Genomic DNA, 16,421 nt, shown 5'->3' with positions numbered 1-16,421 from the left:
GGGGCGGGGGGGGGTGAGGAGGTGTGTCAGGGAGCTGGGAGCAGTGCATCCTGGGATGTTGGAGGATTGCAAATTGCTCATTTTATTTCTGTGGAGCGGACTGCTGTTGCATGAGCTGAGTAGCATGGCCCAGAGTTAACCCTCACCAGAAGTGGTATAAATTTGAGACACCCAAGAGATGGCACTTAACACAAGGTAACAAGCTTTTACATTTGGACACTCCCATTTTAAGTGCCCTTAGATTGGTCCAAGTGTAATGTGTGTACTTCGCCCTTAGAAACCTTTGTTTATCCTTCCACAAGTTTTGCCTCCAAGGCACATTGTTCTTACTCAAATACTTGTCTGGAAGTACCCAGAATTCAGATCTAGCTTTCCTCTGCTTTGTAGGGGGGGATGGAAATTCATCTCAATACATTTTTATTTCCATCTTTAAGTTAATTTTTCTTTGACACTGGGAAATTTGTTAATTTTAAAACAATATTTGGGGAAAATCAGGGGGATGGTATAGTTTATGCAAGCCACAAAAGATGTGTAACACGTCCTAACTTTAAGCCAGCTTAACTTTTTTAATGTTGACAACTGTCAGAGTGTACACACGTATGTGGCAAAGTTGGCTTAAACATGGTGCAGGATAATATATCTCTGAGGTGTATTATTTTGACCTGAATTAGTTAAGGTAACGTAGCTCACAAGATGGTTGCCACCATGTCAAGAAGCTGTATGTGTGTATGCTTCAACAAGGCTTATTTTAAGTCAGCTTAGTATGTGTGTACACACCCATATTATTAGGCTGTCATTGATCTAGGCATTTTATTCCATATTTAAGTTTTAGCTCCACTGCAGCCAACAAGGCAACTCATGTGCTTAAAGATAAGCATGTTTGAAGTATTTTGCTCACTCAGAGCCACAGATGGAAGAGAACATATTTGTACACCTTACACACACTTGAGAAATGTCATATTCCTATAACCACCCAAGATCAATCTCCCTCAGTCATAAGAGCTCTGATTCCCTTTCTCTTCTCTGCTGCTTCCTCAAGAAGTGAAGAGACGCAAGTGTCCCTTTCCACATGAAACTGGTTGTCCAAGGATTTTCTGTTTAAACACAAATAGCATTCCCAAATTAATTCATGAAAGGAAACAGTGGTATTTGTCAAATTCAAAATACATTTGTTAAGCTATTGAATACACAATAAGAAGAATCATAATTTTACCCCATGCTATCAATAGCGGGAAAAAAAGCCTCTTAATATAAGTTAATGATGCTCCAGAGCTCACAGCAACTTAGGATCCTGGCCATTAAGCATCAATTCTGTGTTTGCTGAAGTCGGTGAAAAGGGTGCTACTGCCTTCAATGACCATTAGACCAGGGTTATGAAACTAAAGGAAAGTGGCACCTTCACACTAAGGACAACCTGGTGCATAAACCCATAGCTTCACCTTCTCCAAAACATGATCCACTTCACAAATGAGCCTCTGAGCTACCTTAGAAGATCAGTCCAGTAAGTTTCTCAGGCTTCGTGACTTGCAGACATCAAGTTCTCATTTTCCCGAATCTTTCGGCTCAGCCATGTAGAGTAGCAATTGAGGGTTTTCTCTTTTCAAAGCCACATGCATGGACAGTTATTCTGGGCAGCTGTGATTAGCAGCCCATCCCGTCATTGTCACCATTTTATATTCTTCCGCTTAAAGAAATAGCCTCCATCACTTGAGGGTGCTGAAGATTTATAGAATTTATCTGGGCTAGCAGCTTCAGCTACTAATTTAGCTGGATCTATCCCAAAGCAATTAGAGCTGATTTCAGTGATGGGCACTCATCCAAGTTGAACTGCAGCTCTAATTATGTATGCAAATATCACATAATTATTTCAGTAAATTGAAATACTTGCACCTCACCAAAACAGGTGGTCTCTGCTAAGCATACATGACACTCTTCTAAATGTTCATGGTGCTTTTAGCTTAATCTAATTTCCTTGTATGGAACACATACTTTTCTATTAATAATGATCAGAAGTTTCATTTGCAGAAAATATCTTCATCTTTTTGGACAGCCCTTATTTGAGTACTGGTTTTAATTACACCTGCTGCCTTTATTAATGCTGGAGTGTTTTCAGACAACGAACCTTTCCCCGTGTGTCCTACTGTCGGGAGGATGAGTTCCAGTTTTCTTTATTTTTTTTAGTCTGAGCTGTCCCCTGGTTCAAAAGAGATCTGACTGCAGAAGAGAGTTGTCTTTCCTAGAAAGCTGTCGTTGTTTACACCTAATTTAGCTTGCATCCCCTCTTTTTAATTCAGCCTGATTATGTCTTCCTTACAAATCAGCCGCCTGTGTTTTCGCCATGTGAATCAGCAGACAAGCATTAATAGAAATGAGGCATGAGGGCTCCTTTGTCAAGACACCCCGTTCTAAATGCTGTGCAGTTGGATTCTGTAAATGTGATTGATTCCACTAATTGCTATCAAAGCAATCAAATCTTAACTATTCACATGGGTAGCTTTTTTGAATTGGTTCCTGAGGTAGAGCATCAGGAAGGAGGTGAGCTCAGGAGTTCAAGGCAAACAGGATGATTAGCTAGTCTCTGAAGCCCGACTTTACATATGTTCTCCCAATAGTATAGTAACATTGCCATGCAATTGTTGAGGAATGGTGTCAAATATTCCAGTCAGGGAGTCAGCAACTCCTGAAAGCACAAAAATGGATCTCTCCCATTTACTCAGAGCAAGGTTTGGGATGACTAACTTCTTCCTGCTACACCCTCCGAGTGAAAGACAGAAGCGTGCTTTGTCAACATTGTATGTCCTTATAAATAGGTAGGAAGAAGCTATTTTTAAAACATGGCCACTTGCTAAGATATTTCTGCCTCCTCCCCACTTTGAAGGGTCAGCTGGATCCTTGAACAAAAAGAGACAAAGTAATGAATTTGTACACCTGAAGATAGAAATAGGTTCCCTTACCTGGGTGCAAAGTTATGAACCTGGGTGGGGTGCTGTACGGATAGGTTTAATAGACCACTTGATATCTCTCTCATATATATATATATTCATATACATATATATATCTATATATATCTATATATCTATATATACATTCATATATTTATATATATTCATATATATATTTATATATATATTCATATATATATATATATATAAATTCTGGTATCTTAACGTTAAAAAATAAGGCAAAACCTCTTTAATTCCACTTTTCAAATCTCTCCAACAGCTATGCTATATTGAGAAAGATGGTACAAAGCAGTGACTTGACCATGTGATAGGGACTCAAGGCAGCTGGTTCCTATGCCCGTTTCTGCTGCAAGGAGGTTGGGTGAGCTGGAGTAAACCACTCTCCTGTTTCCCCATCTATGAACTGAGGACAATGATACTGTCCTCTATTGTAAAGTGCTTTGAGATATGCTGAAGATAATGTCTTATAGAAGAGCTCAATGCCTCTGTTAGCTATGAGCCTGAACCAAAGCCTGTGTTCATATTTTGGCAGATGTTTGATCCAGATGAAAACGCTGTGATTCAGACCCTAATCAGGGGTGGCATTAGGGTGGGGTTTGGGGGGGCTATAGCCACCCCAAAATTTGCCTTAGCCCCCTCTGTAGCCACCCCTCCCAGCACCACCCCTGTCTATGCCCCCTGCCTTCACTGGGCTGCTGCTACCTGCCCTGTGCAGCTGAGCCTGCCCTGCTCCTGCCCGCAGCCTGGCAGAGGTGCGTTGCCTTAAGTGGGTATTGTTAAAAAATGGAATAAGTATGTTTGGCCACAAGATGTATAGCTCAGCCTCCCCAATTTTCTGACTAGTGCACCTCAGCCCCCCCACTGGGAAGAGGCTGATGCCCCTGACCCTAATCTTTAGAGGTTAGAGATAAAGGTTAATGACCCAAACAGCTGCCCCCTCATTAAGTTGAGTTTTGCACTAGCAGCACATTACACCAGGGCTCTGGGATTGAAACCAGCTGCCAGTATGTCTCTGGGTAGAAGTCCAGCTTTTGGTTGTAACTTGTCGAATCTTAAAAGGTATGTGACCTGCTTAGCTGAGAGACTGCCCCATGCCCAGAGCTGTGCCGTGGCACCGACGATCGGCAGAAGGGCTGGAGCTAGAATTCATAATAAAGTGGGGCAATGGCTGGTCTCCTCAAGGCCCCTGGTTTCTGAAATGTGCTTCCCCTCATTTGGTTCGCCAAACGCCAGATTTATTAAATTTGCAGGCAAGCTGCAAGGCCCTATCTGTTTTCCAGGGACTATAGGGATGGGTGGCTTGGGAAGGAGGAGGTAGTGTTTAAAAGAATAATTGTGGGTCCTGCAAGTCTGTCTGGTTTTCTTTGGGTGTGGGGGTGCACATGTATAAACTGGAGCAGCCCATGTATCCGTGGCTATAGATTGTGGCCCTTTTCAACGTGTGACTGAGGGTACTCAGAGTGTGGGGCAAGTGTATGCAGCAATATTTCATATATCAAAATACAGAGAGGAATAAAACTGTTCCAGCAGTGTGGCTATATCAGAATTCAGGGGAACATACAATTTCTAAAAGAAACTCCACACATGGTTTGGCTTGTAGCCAGGATATTTCATAGTTTCATAGTTTCATAGTTTCTAGGGTTGGAAGGGACCTGAGCAGATCATCTAGTCCGACCCCCTGCCATGGCAGGAAAGAGTACTGGGGTCAAACGACCCCAGTAAGGTGGTCATCCACCTTACTGGGGTCGTTTGACTGGAAGGGACCTCGCGAGATCATCTGGTCCAGCCCCCTGCCCAAAGGGCAGGAAATGAGCTGGGGTCAGATCACCTCAGCAAGATAAGCATCCAAGTGTTTAGTAAAGGTATGCAAGCATGTACCCTGGATACCTTTAAGAAACATCTGGATGCTTATCTTGCTGGGGTGATCTGACCCCAGCTGACTTCTGCCTTTTGGGCAGGGGGCTGGACGTGATGAATTCACGAGGTCCCTTCCAGCCCAAATGTCTATGAAATCTATGAAATATAAGTGACTGGAAACCTGTTCAAATCTGTAACACAACAGAAGTTCAGTTTACATAAACTGCTTTCAAAATGGCTGAAATTGGTTTAAGATAAAGCTGGATAGATGTAGTATCAGACTTAACTGATTTAGGTTAAATCAATTTATTGAACTTCTGTCCCAGATCCCCTCCAGATTCTAGTTAACTCTCAATCCCCCAGCATCCCAGGATGCTTTGCATCTCCTCTGCAAACCCCACCTCACAGGGTGGGCAGGCTGTCTGCTCCAACCAAGCAGGGAGGCATGCTCTAGCATCCCCTAACTTCTGGCCTGGGCCACTGGAGGCATGGGGCTGCACTTCCAGAATCAGAAATGAATGTCTGTTCACTTGCTTATCGGTTCAATCTACGCAGCTTAGACTAACCTGTAAAGATTGAATCAATTCAACCTCGGGCATTTTGACTGTCTGCAATTAGCCACAATGTTGCGTGACCACCTAAGAGTTGACATTCAGCACATACTGATAAAATACCTGTGTAATGCAGACAGTCGAGCACAGGAGTTTGTGCACCACATTTGCCCAGTAGTGTTTATCTTACACTAAAATCAAGGGCCAGCCCCCAGCACCTTTCTTCTAGTAGACTAAAACTAGCCTACAAAGTTAAAAGGGGCAAGGGACTATTCAACAAGGAAGGTGCTGTGAGGAATACAGTATCTGTCCCTAAATAGTTTGAGGAATAAAGATGAGAAGAGTGATTGTTAAGTATAAAAAGAAACATTTGTATAATATTATGGCCCAACATAGAAGGCTGAGTTTGTATTCACTCTGGCTCCTGATGTGCACGGCAGATTTACGGCACTGTGTGGAAAAGCTTTAGAACATGCAATCCTTTTTTCAGCAAAGCAGCTTTCAGCCTGAGCAAAAGGCAAGGGTATGAGCACTCCTAACATTGCCTACAAATCCTCCCTGAGTGTGCATCAGGGAGAGTTAAGAGAGCACTTGCTTGGTTACAATATATTTTCAAGTCATTTCAGATGAGATGACTATGGAAATGAATATAACGCATTTTTCCAACTGTTCGGTAATGCTGTATTCTCTCTCCCAGAACACAAAGGTGTGTTCAGTCCTCCTCTTGGTGGAGACAGAGCTAGAAATCTGTTAACCCTTTAGCTTGTGTGTTCCTCTGAGCCAGGGATGTGATCTCTTTCTCCCAATTCAGTGCGGTGTCAACAATTCTGCTTCCAACCTGGGGGTGGTTTTTTCCTACCTCCATTTCTTTCTAGCCCATGGTTCACGCTGCCATTACCAGCAGAGTTGGAATTTCAAGTAAAAAAAAATAAATAGTCCAGCCTATTCAGACAAATAGGTCTCGGGCTGGAACGTATGGCCTAACATGCAACCCAATCACTCGGTTTACATTGCACTACATTTATTTCTACCACACCTCCCAACTAAAGCACTGAGGAATGGCATAAATCAGCAGTGAAATGAAATGAGTTGACAGTTAGTGTCCCCGACTGAGACCAAAATATTAGATGAATGAGACAAAGAAACAATGAGACATCCAACTGGCATAGGGAAAATCAAAGTAATGGTCCCCAGAGCCATAACTTGGCTGCACTGGACACAGAGAGCTAATTTTTGTTCTTGGTAAAACTGGAGCGACTCCCACGAAGTCTGATGTTTCCAAATGTACCTGGAGGAAGCTGAGAGGACAAATTTGGCCTGCAATCTGTGTAAAAGTTTATGAATGCTATGGGACACTTTGCATTTGGCAAGAATATACAGTGAAGGGAGGGAGCAAGGAATGATTTCTATCTTCCCTCCCAACCCCCAATGGCAAAGGGGTTAGAGTTGCTTACAGCCTCTGCCTCCGAGAAGTGCAGGACATGTTGCCGTCATATGTCATAACCTGCCCCAAATGGAGCAGAGAGGGACAAGAAGACAATTTGGCATTCCCACTCATGAGAGACAAGCAGGCTGCACAATCCCTATAGCTCGTGCAGCCTCTCCACACCACCAACGACCCCGTGTTTGGGCCAGGGGGCTTAATTGCAGTTGTTACGGTACCTGTAACTTTGAGTTTCCAGGATTGCGTGCACTGTAATATCTCAGTCGCATTGTATGGAAGTAGTATCTCTGGTTGTGAATATGCTCAGGCAATAATTTCTCGGGAGAACACCCCCATTGTCCTATTATGTTAAGAACGTATATTTTTATGTGCTTTAGGTAACTGGTAACATTGAAGCCTAAATTCACATACATATCCCATCTTTTTTTGTTTCTTTTCCTCTATAAGATATGTTTTTTACATCCTTTCTTCTGTATGGTTATCCACATCACACATTCCCACACGCTGGCTTTTGCTTTATAGTGAAATAATATTTTTTCCTGTGCTTTCATCAGCATTGAGAGGGGATATTTGCCATCGTGTAGCATTTAATAACAGTTTGATAGAGCTCTGTGCCTCAGCTCCGTTTCTCTACTTTAATTTCTCCTCTTCTTAATATTACTATATTTTAATGAACTTATGATGCATCTAGGCTCTGATTCTGTTCTGGTCGTAGGAATCACTCTATTGATTTCAAAGATAGTTAGATCAGGCCCATTTGGTGGGCTGTATGCAGGATGTGAGGGAGCTGTATTTTGGCGTGCTGTAATTGGGAGGCTCTTGGTTGGGTGAGGGTGGCAGAGAGCACTTTTGCTGGAGGGCTGTAACATGATGCATTTCCATTAGGCACTTAAGTACCAAAAGTAACATTTGGCAGCAGAAACTTTGTCCCGATATAGCGGGCGGGTCCTGAAAGCCCTGAGGGTCACTGTGAGAGTTCAAGAAAGTTTTATCTGTCCACCATACTTAAGGACCTACCCCTACTGCCTTTTACGAGGGGCACCATGTCTGACTTAAAAGCAGCGACAGAGTTCCAGTTTCACTGAGAACCTTAACATCATCTTTATACTGCTGATTTACTTCCTGAGGAATAAGTAACATAACACACGCTCTTCTCTTATTTCACAGTAATCCTCACCCTTTGTTGTTGGCGTACAAGCCAAAGGTGCACATTTTTCAAGGAATTGTTTGAACTGCTTTCTTCATCCTGATTACTTTTCTTCACTTTTTCCTTCATCAGCCCTCCTTTGGGTATTACCCCTATATTTATGCTCACATTAGCCAAGGTCTGCATCTGAAAATGGTCTTGCTCTTACTGTTGCTCAGCCACCTGGAGAAACAGAGGAAGGAGACGGTACCAGACATACACTAATTTCTAACACGTGTTTCCTGCCCACACTGGCCTCAGCAACTCAACCGCATAGGTCACTCCTGGAGTAATTGCCATTCAAGTTCAGTGCTAGGATGTGATGAGGTAAGAGAGTGCTCTACCATATAGTTAGTGTCCTGCTGAACACTGGGTGCATCTATACATTCATTAATGTGCTTTTTGCTACTGTGCATGAAGTTTAGTACCTCTAATATGAGGTATTGGATAAAGGCTCAGTAGCTGTGCTAATGCGCAGTAGCAAATGCCAACTTTTTTTAGTGACGCTTAATGCACAGTAGACTAATTCTACTGCGCATTAGCACGGTTTTTGCCATGACGCGCTAATGCACAGTAGAACACTCCACTGCACATTAAGGCGGCTCATGTAGACTTGTCCACTGAAGGTATGACGATAGGAAAGGCTGGCCTTGGTGTATACTAGTAACGGGTGAAGCACAAACCATTCAAGATTTAGGTTCGTTTGAATACTCACAAGAATTGACAGAACAACAAAAGAAGATGCCTTCATTAAAATATGTCTTCTTTCAATATTAGTAGGGAGAGGTAGCAGTCATGTTAGGCTGAAGTCAGAATGCAGGGTAGATGTGCACATTTTTTTATAGACAATACTAAAGCAGAGCATAAGGTTTCATAAGAGGACGGCTTGCTTCATTCATATTTTCATTTTTTTCCCCTTTAAATATTGCAAAGCTGTTATATAGATACAGGGAGGATCCACCTTCATTGTGAATCCTGGGTCCAGCTCTGTTCGCCCCATCTCAAAAAAGATAGAGCAAACACAGACGGCATTCAGGGACAGGTCATGATGATAATCAGGGACATGGAAAACCTGTTTCATTTAAAGAGAGGCAAATAAGGAGGGGTAATATAGATGTATTATAATAACATCTGGCTCTTCTACAGCACTTGACATCTATTGACGAAAACTGCATGGAAATGAATATTTTTTGCAATATTTCAAAGTTAGTTTTATGTATAAATAGACCCTCACTGGTTTCCTTGGAACCCGCATTAACTTGTCCCTTTAGGTGAACTTCAGTAAGTCATAGAAGAATGTCAGTTGGGTTGTTTAAGGGCAACAGATGTTTTGAGCCTTTCTTGAGACTGATTTGTATCGGCTAATGAAGGCATGTGTTCCTCAGAGCTGTGTCCGGCACATGGCAGACAGCAATTTGGCTGCATTGGAAAAGACTCTTAATTTTAAAAAGTAGTTTGAAAGTAATGTCTTTACAGATACCTAGTTTGATTTTTGTCTATAGATAAATAACTGTTACCTTGCCAAAGAATCTTGTAGCTGTGGATATAGCTTCCATTGCCATATGTTATGATTTTAATACTTCGCTAGCAAGGTTCAGTGAGATTTTCCAAAGGGCTTGACCTTGGCTTATCTTCGCTCTCCTTGGAGCAGGTGAGAGCTCTACCAGCGACTTTACTGGGAGTAGAGTTACCATTTGAAAAACCCATGTTTCCTTTGACAGTTATAACACATTACGTTTGGCGTCTACTTTGCGTGTGCACGAGTGTGCATGCACATGCCTGTTTTCTGACCAAGGAAGGTATTTAATGATGCTCTCAATTTTAAGCAGGCGAGCAGTCCCAAAGATTTCCAATTGGGGATATCCTTAAGCAACTTCCAGAACAGAGCTTATATTGCATGTAAATTTGGAAATGCGCTTTTCCTCTAGGAATGTTTCCACTGCACAGAAATGAAGACCGTTCCATGGATTAAGTTTTTGTTAAACATAAATTTATTACCATCCTTAGTTCTGTGTATTCTTTAAATGGCAACAGGATTTTAGCCATTGCCGTCTTTTTAATTTTTATTTTTGAACATGAGAAACTGTACCACGTCACCCAGCACTTATTGCATGAAAAACACTATCTTTTCTAAAAAGCAGCTCCTTTCAGAATGCAATATGGGACTTATGTGGGACCAACAGCCGTGCAAAGCAATGGGAGCTAGCACATAACTCGTTCCCAGCTATGTCAATACCCCTAATCAGACCAGTTTCCCTTGTTTTTGCAACCTAATAGGGTGGCCAACCAGGAAAACCCAGCTCTGAAAGTCTGAGGCTCTGTGCCTGTTGTTCCATTACACCATATGTTATGTATTCTCCTATTTCAGTGGATGTGAAATCTTTTCCAGGGGAAAAAAGGATACTGGTGGAAATGAGATATTGGAAATTAAAAAGAAAAAAAAAGGCCTGAGCAAGAAAGGAGCACTAATCAATTCTTACTCTATTCCTTCCATGCAGTCATTCCTGAAGAGGTGACTTCTCTTTAAGCAGCCTTTCTCTCTAGTTAAGTTTCACTCCCTCTCGCTTCACTCGAGGGACTATTAAGACATTTTATGGTTTTTTCTTTTTCCTAATTTGAGTTTTGGCTGGTTCTGCTCAGGCCGTTCTTTCAAGGCAGCTGAGAATTCGGCCATGGATCGATCCCAGCTGCCATAACATTATTCTTTCACTTGTGTGTCTCTTTCTCTGATTGCATATTTGGACGACTAAACGACGTAATGGATGCACGTTGGGAGGGGACCGCCGTTCCTGTCGGATCCACTCATTCTTTCCACTGGCTTAAGAAGCCCGCCTGGCCAGAGGTGGCTCCAGAAAGACTTTTCCCATTCAATAAATTGGGTGCCTCAGACCTGTTCCTATTGTATAGAGCGAGCAGTGCGCCAGGTGCCTTGCAGATGCGTAATAATTATAATACTTAATTCTTACATTGTGCTTTCAATCATTTGAGCTAAAGCACTTCAAAATGAAGTTGGTATCATTACCCCTGCTTAGCAGGTGTGTGTATGAGGGAGATCAAGGCTCAGAGAGGGTGAATGATTGGCTATATACCATGGGGACGGTTCCACAGACCCCAGAGCCTCCGGATCTATTGCTCTATCTAGTAGAAAGGGGGACTTTGCCTACAAGAGCTAGTCCTGGCCAGAGGACACTTCACGTTCTCATGTTGCCTTGCAAAGAAGGCTGATGGGCTTGGGAAGTGCTCAGATACTACCTTGAAGGAGACCAGGACGGAAAGGAGAGGTGGAAAAGCACATTGTGGGAGCCACAGGCAGTGAGTGAATGAGGGGAGGGTAGCATGTTTGCTACTTTGCACTTGTTCATTTGATTTTTTTTGGATCATTTCAAGGCAGAGGACTTGCCTGAGGGGTTATCATCAGCTCCCTGAGGGAGCAGCTGGGTTGATAGTCTTGGTTGTTCCTAGCTGCTTATTTCGCACTCATATTAACTACTAGGCAATGGCCTCTTTATCACTGTTTCTTTCTGTTATAGATTGAATAGATTTCCAGGGCTGGAAGGGACCTATTAGATCATTGAGTCCAACCCCCTGCTCTGGGCAGGAAAGAGGGCTGGGGTCAAGTAACCCCAGCCAGGTGCTTGTCTAATCTCCTTTTGAACACCTCCAAGGTAGGGGAGAGCACCGCCTCCCGTGGAAGCCCATTCCAGATTTTGGCAGCCCTCACCATAAAGAATTTCTTTCTGATATCCAAGCTAAATCTACTCTCCTTCAGTTTATGGCCGTTGTTTCTAGTAACCCCAAGGGGCACCCTGGTAAACCGAGTATCCCCTGTTCCCTGCTGACCCTGTTGAAGGAGCCTTGCTATGCTCAGCTAAGAAGGCAGCGCTTCTGCCAGCCATGGCTGCTTCTCTATTGACCTTCTGACCGAGGGTGGGCCTGTTGTAAATGTCTGTCCCTCACTGGCGACGTGGGTGCACGTGCACCCCCTGAGCGTGGCGGTGCACCCCCTGTGACACTGCCAGTGGTGCCTGCAGGTGGTAGCTGCTTGTCACCCCCATCCGTCACCACCAACGCTGCTGGCAGCATCTGCGGGCAGTCTGCGATCACCACTGGCCACCGCCGATGCTGCTGGTGGCATCTGCGGGTGGTCACTGACCACCAGTTGGCCCTCGCCCTCCTGGCCCCCCCCGCCTGCGGGAGCTCCCCACTTGCTGCCGTCATGCTCCCGCCACCAACAGCGCTGCTGTCACCTTCAGGAGCTTGCCATGCCCCCCCAGCCGCCGTGGGCACGCGGCGTTCATGCTGTCCCTGACCATTGCTCGTATGCCCTTTGTCAGAGTTGTTGCTACTCATTCACAGACCACAAAGTACTATCTTTCAATTTTGGGCCTGTTGTTAATGAACAAATTTGGACATGGACCTGTTTTGCAAGCTGAAATAAAAATCTCTCTCATTCCTTGGTGAATCCCCATCTGCAGAGCTCAGTCACTGTCTCTAACATTTCTGATCACTGCAGGAATTCGAAGTTAGCCTTGTGGCTCTGGTTCAGGAAGGTATTTGTGTTTGGGACACCACATAAGCCCCTAAGACTTAAATGTGTATTAAAATTCAAGAACATTTTTCAATGCCGTGCTGAATCGGCCTTAGGATTGCATGGTAGTGACTTATAGTGCACTCTTAGACGTAAGGATATTTTTCTTTCCTCTGCTTCTTGCCTGTGCCTTTGGCTTGCTGAGTGGTGGTTGGGTGGGCTGTGTGTGTTTGGGGTGTTGCTCTGAGAAGCTGGGAGTGTTGCTGACTGCTGGGTGATTGCTGCCTGGGCCTGATAGAAGCCCTAACGAGGGGGCGAACAAGTCCAGGAGCAGGAGGGTATAAAAGGAGACTCCCCAGGAGACCAGGGAGCCATTGAACAGGGGCTGCAAACAGGATAAGCAGTTTGCATGTAGTTTGCAGGCCAGTTCATGGCCCACCCATCCTCCTTTTTTGAGGGGCAAGCCTTTCAGCTTGGTGTGAGGAAGCAGGAAAAAAAAGGAAACCTTCGGGGCCAACAAGCAAGAAACAAGCCAGCTTCCAGGAGAGTTTGCTAGGAAAGGTCTGTTTGGAAGAAGAGCAGTAAGAGAGAGAAGACTGATTAAGAGACCCAGGGAAATGGCTGGAGGACGTTGCAATGCCAGAGCCACTGCCACTGCCTCTGCTGGCACCTGCAAGGTTTCTGTCCAGGCAGGACCACTCACCCCAGGTTCAGGTTTGGCGCTGTGGGGATCGTGGCTTGCAAGTTCCTTCCAGTGATGGCCAGGTCAGGGAGTGCCTGCAGTGTGAGCCGTGCCTCTTGGTCGTGTCTGTCTGGGAACAGGCAAAAGAGCTACAGGACGAGATGGCGAGGCTCTGAAGCATCCCCCGCCACGAGGAGTTCATCGATTTGATGCTGGCGGAGATTGCCAGGACTGAGGAGGAAGAAATGCCAGAGGCAATGCAAAAGGGGAGGGAGGATATGGACACCCAAGAGGGTGGAAGCTGGAGGCTTGTGACTTCTGGCAGCAAGCAGAGATCTTCACCTCCACCTGCAATGGTTCATCTGGAGAACAGGTGTGCAGCTCGAGCAGCAGAGAGGGAGGAGCACGTCTCATGGGTGGAGGAAGACAGGCCAGGCCTCACCAAGGTGGGAAGGATTGAGATGATGGCCACCAAGAAGAAGTGATGGGTGGTGATGACTGGAGACTCCCTTTTGCAGGGTACAGGGGGAGCCATCTGCTGACCTGGCCTATTGTCTTGGGAAGTCTGCTGCTTGCCCAGAGCCTGGATCTGAGATGTCATGGAGGGACTACTGAGGCTCATCTGGCCCTTTGACTACTACCCCATGCTGCTCATCCATGTGGGCACCAATGATACTGCCAGGGGAGACCCTGAGTGGATCAAAAGTGGCTACAGGGCTCTGGGTGCAAGGGTGAGGAGGTCTGGGGACAGGTTGTATTCTCATTGATCCTTCTGGTCTAGGGAAAGGGCCTGGGCAGGAGCAGGTGCCTGCTGCAGATCAACACCTGGCTAAGCAGTGGTTTTGCCAGCAGGAATTTGGCCTTGGGATGTTGTTCCAAGAAGGATTGCTGGGATTTTTTGGGGTCCTCCTGACAAAGAGAGGGAACAGCATCTTCACAGACAGGCTCGCTAACCTAGTGAGGAGGGCGTGAAACTAGGCTGTCTGGGGGATGGAGACCAAAGCCCTGAGATAAGTGGGAGACCTGGAGGAAGAGCAAGCAGGAGGGGGCAACAGGGGAGGTGCCCTCATACTTCCTGAGAAATTGGGGCAATCGGCTAGTTACCTTAGGTGTCTGTACACGAATGCAGGCACATTTTGTTCAGAGGTAAATTGCTGCGACTTAGCTTCGCTTAGCGTGGGAGCAGACAGACAGCACAGTTACACCAGATTAACCAATGTTCTCTCCCAAGCAGTAAGTCTGACTCCATCACCCACTTTAAAACAGAGTGATTGTATTTTTCTCCATCCTCTGAGTCCCTGAATGAGGCAAAGAGGAGCGAGCAGCCAAGTGAAATGCTTGGAAACTCATGTCATTGTGTGTCAAAGCAATAAACATGCTTTTAAAAATTCAGAAGGCTGAGTTTCCCTAGCAATGTATCTTAGTCTCTCCTCTCCCACCTCTACTTGGGGCAGATCGAGCGTGGTCAGGATGCCTCCTACATCCCCGCTCATTTAAGGCAAACTATCATCCTCAGCTGTTGAGATGGCAGTAAGTGGGGTGTTCATGTTGGGTGGTGGAAGGTACTCACAAGCATTTTCAGTCCCATAACTGGCAGGGAGAGAGGGAAATCTTTGAAATCCATGTGAATTTTGCCACTGATTCCATGGGGAGCAAGACTGAAAGATGAATTCAGTGCTGCATAGGGAGAAAACTATCTACTGTATCTAACTGGGGTCTTCTCTTCTACCCATCCACTATCTGAGTACTTTGGGACATGAGAAGGACCAAGAAAAGAGAAATGGACAGGAAAGGAGGATTAGAGGGTAGACAAAAATTAGCAGATTCTCAGCTCATATTTGTGACTTTGTTTTCCCCAGCCTATAGGCATGTTAAGATATATTTTCAATCACAGCAGTGCTTAACTTACTGACTTGGAGAAATGTGGAATATACCCCTATAGCTGCACGCTCATATGACTGCTTGAACCAATTGGATTCAGGATTTTAAAGCCCATTTCCAATACCTAGTCATACCTACCATTACTCCTATATATTCCAGGATCTGCCTGTGATACAGAAACATCATTTATCACTTCCATGGTATGTGGCTGCTACAATAAATTTTGGGCACTTCAAGTGAGTGTTATTCCTTAAAGCATCTTATACAAACACGGCTCTTCTTTTTTCTATCAACAGCTGCTATTATGTTGCAGGAGTCCTACTTCATTTTCAACATTTTCTAATGGTGTGATGTATTCATTTACTTTCCTAGCATCACAGGCTGTTTAACCCAAGATTTCCAAATATTCATTCCTAGTGAACCTAAGCTATTTGAGAAAAGGCTAAATTTAAGCTTTTCTCTTATTCTCCCTCTGCACCACATTCTAGTTTGTTTTCATATTTTCTCCAAGTGAAGCAGATGCTAATATAAGTGATCAAATGGAAACTGGAAAATATAGACTTGGTAATAGGAACCCTGGATTGACTCTTTCTGAATGATGCTTCAATTATTCCCCATTTTGTCTTTATATAATATATATAACATACGTGTGTGTGCGTGTGCACATGTAATTTTTGTGTGTGTGTATGTCTGTGTGTGTATATCTATCTTTCTGTGTGTGTGTATATGTATATATATATATAATGTGTGTATATATATATGTGTGTGTGTGTGTATAGATATATCTATCTATCTATCTATCAATCTATCTATATATATATATTAGTTCAATGAGGACACACATGTTATATTGTGATACTGCTGAACCCAGTAATGCTCCTCTTGGATATTTTGCTGTGTGTTTATTAATTGGGTTATTTGGTAGATTTGTTTGAAAAAAATCTGTAATGTTTATTTGGAAAAATACGTTTCATTGCCTTCTCTTTGAATCCAGGCTTAGGGAATGTGGGAAAACCTGTTTTTTTCTAAAGGTAAATGGGACGACAGCCAAAGAAAGATTTTCAGTCTCATACCTCTTTCCATTAGGGCTGTGCGAAGCTTTGGGTGGTGATTTGATTCGGAGGAGATTCGGCCCGATTTGGTGGCCAATTCTCTGAATTTGAATTGAATCAGGGGACCAATTTGAAGGTCCGAAGAGATTCAGAGAGCTTTGATGATTTGGGCAGTCCCCAGTGGCTGCAGCCAGACTCCCAGCTGGTAAATACTAGGGACAAGGAAGTGGGGAGGGGACCATGGGGGGACCCCTGCCAGCCCCCCCGACCCCACGCC

Source organism: Gavialis gangeticus, unplaced genomic scaffold (genome assembly GCF_001723915.1).
Source record: "Gavialis gangeticus isolate Ggan-Ray unplaced genomic scaffold, GavGan_comp1, whole genome shotgun sequence".
In the NCBI taxonomy this organism is placed as follows: domain Eukaryota; kingdom Metazoa; phylum Chordata; order Crocodylia; family Gavialidae; genus Gavialis; species Gavialis gangeticus.
Note: the sequence above shows the minus strand (reverse complement) of the source record.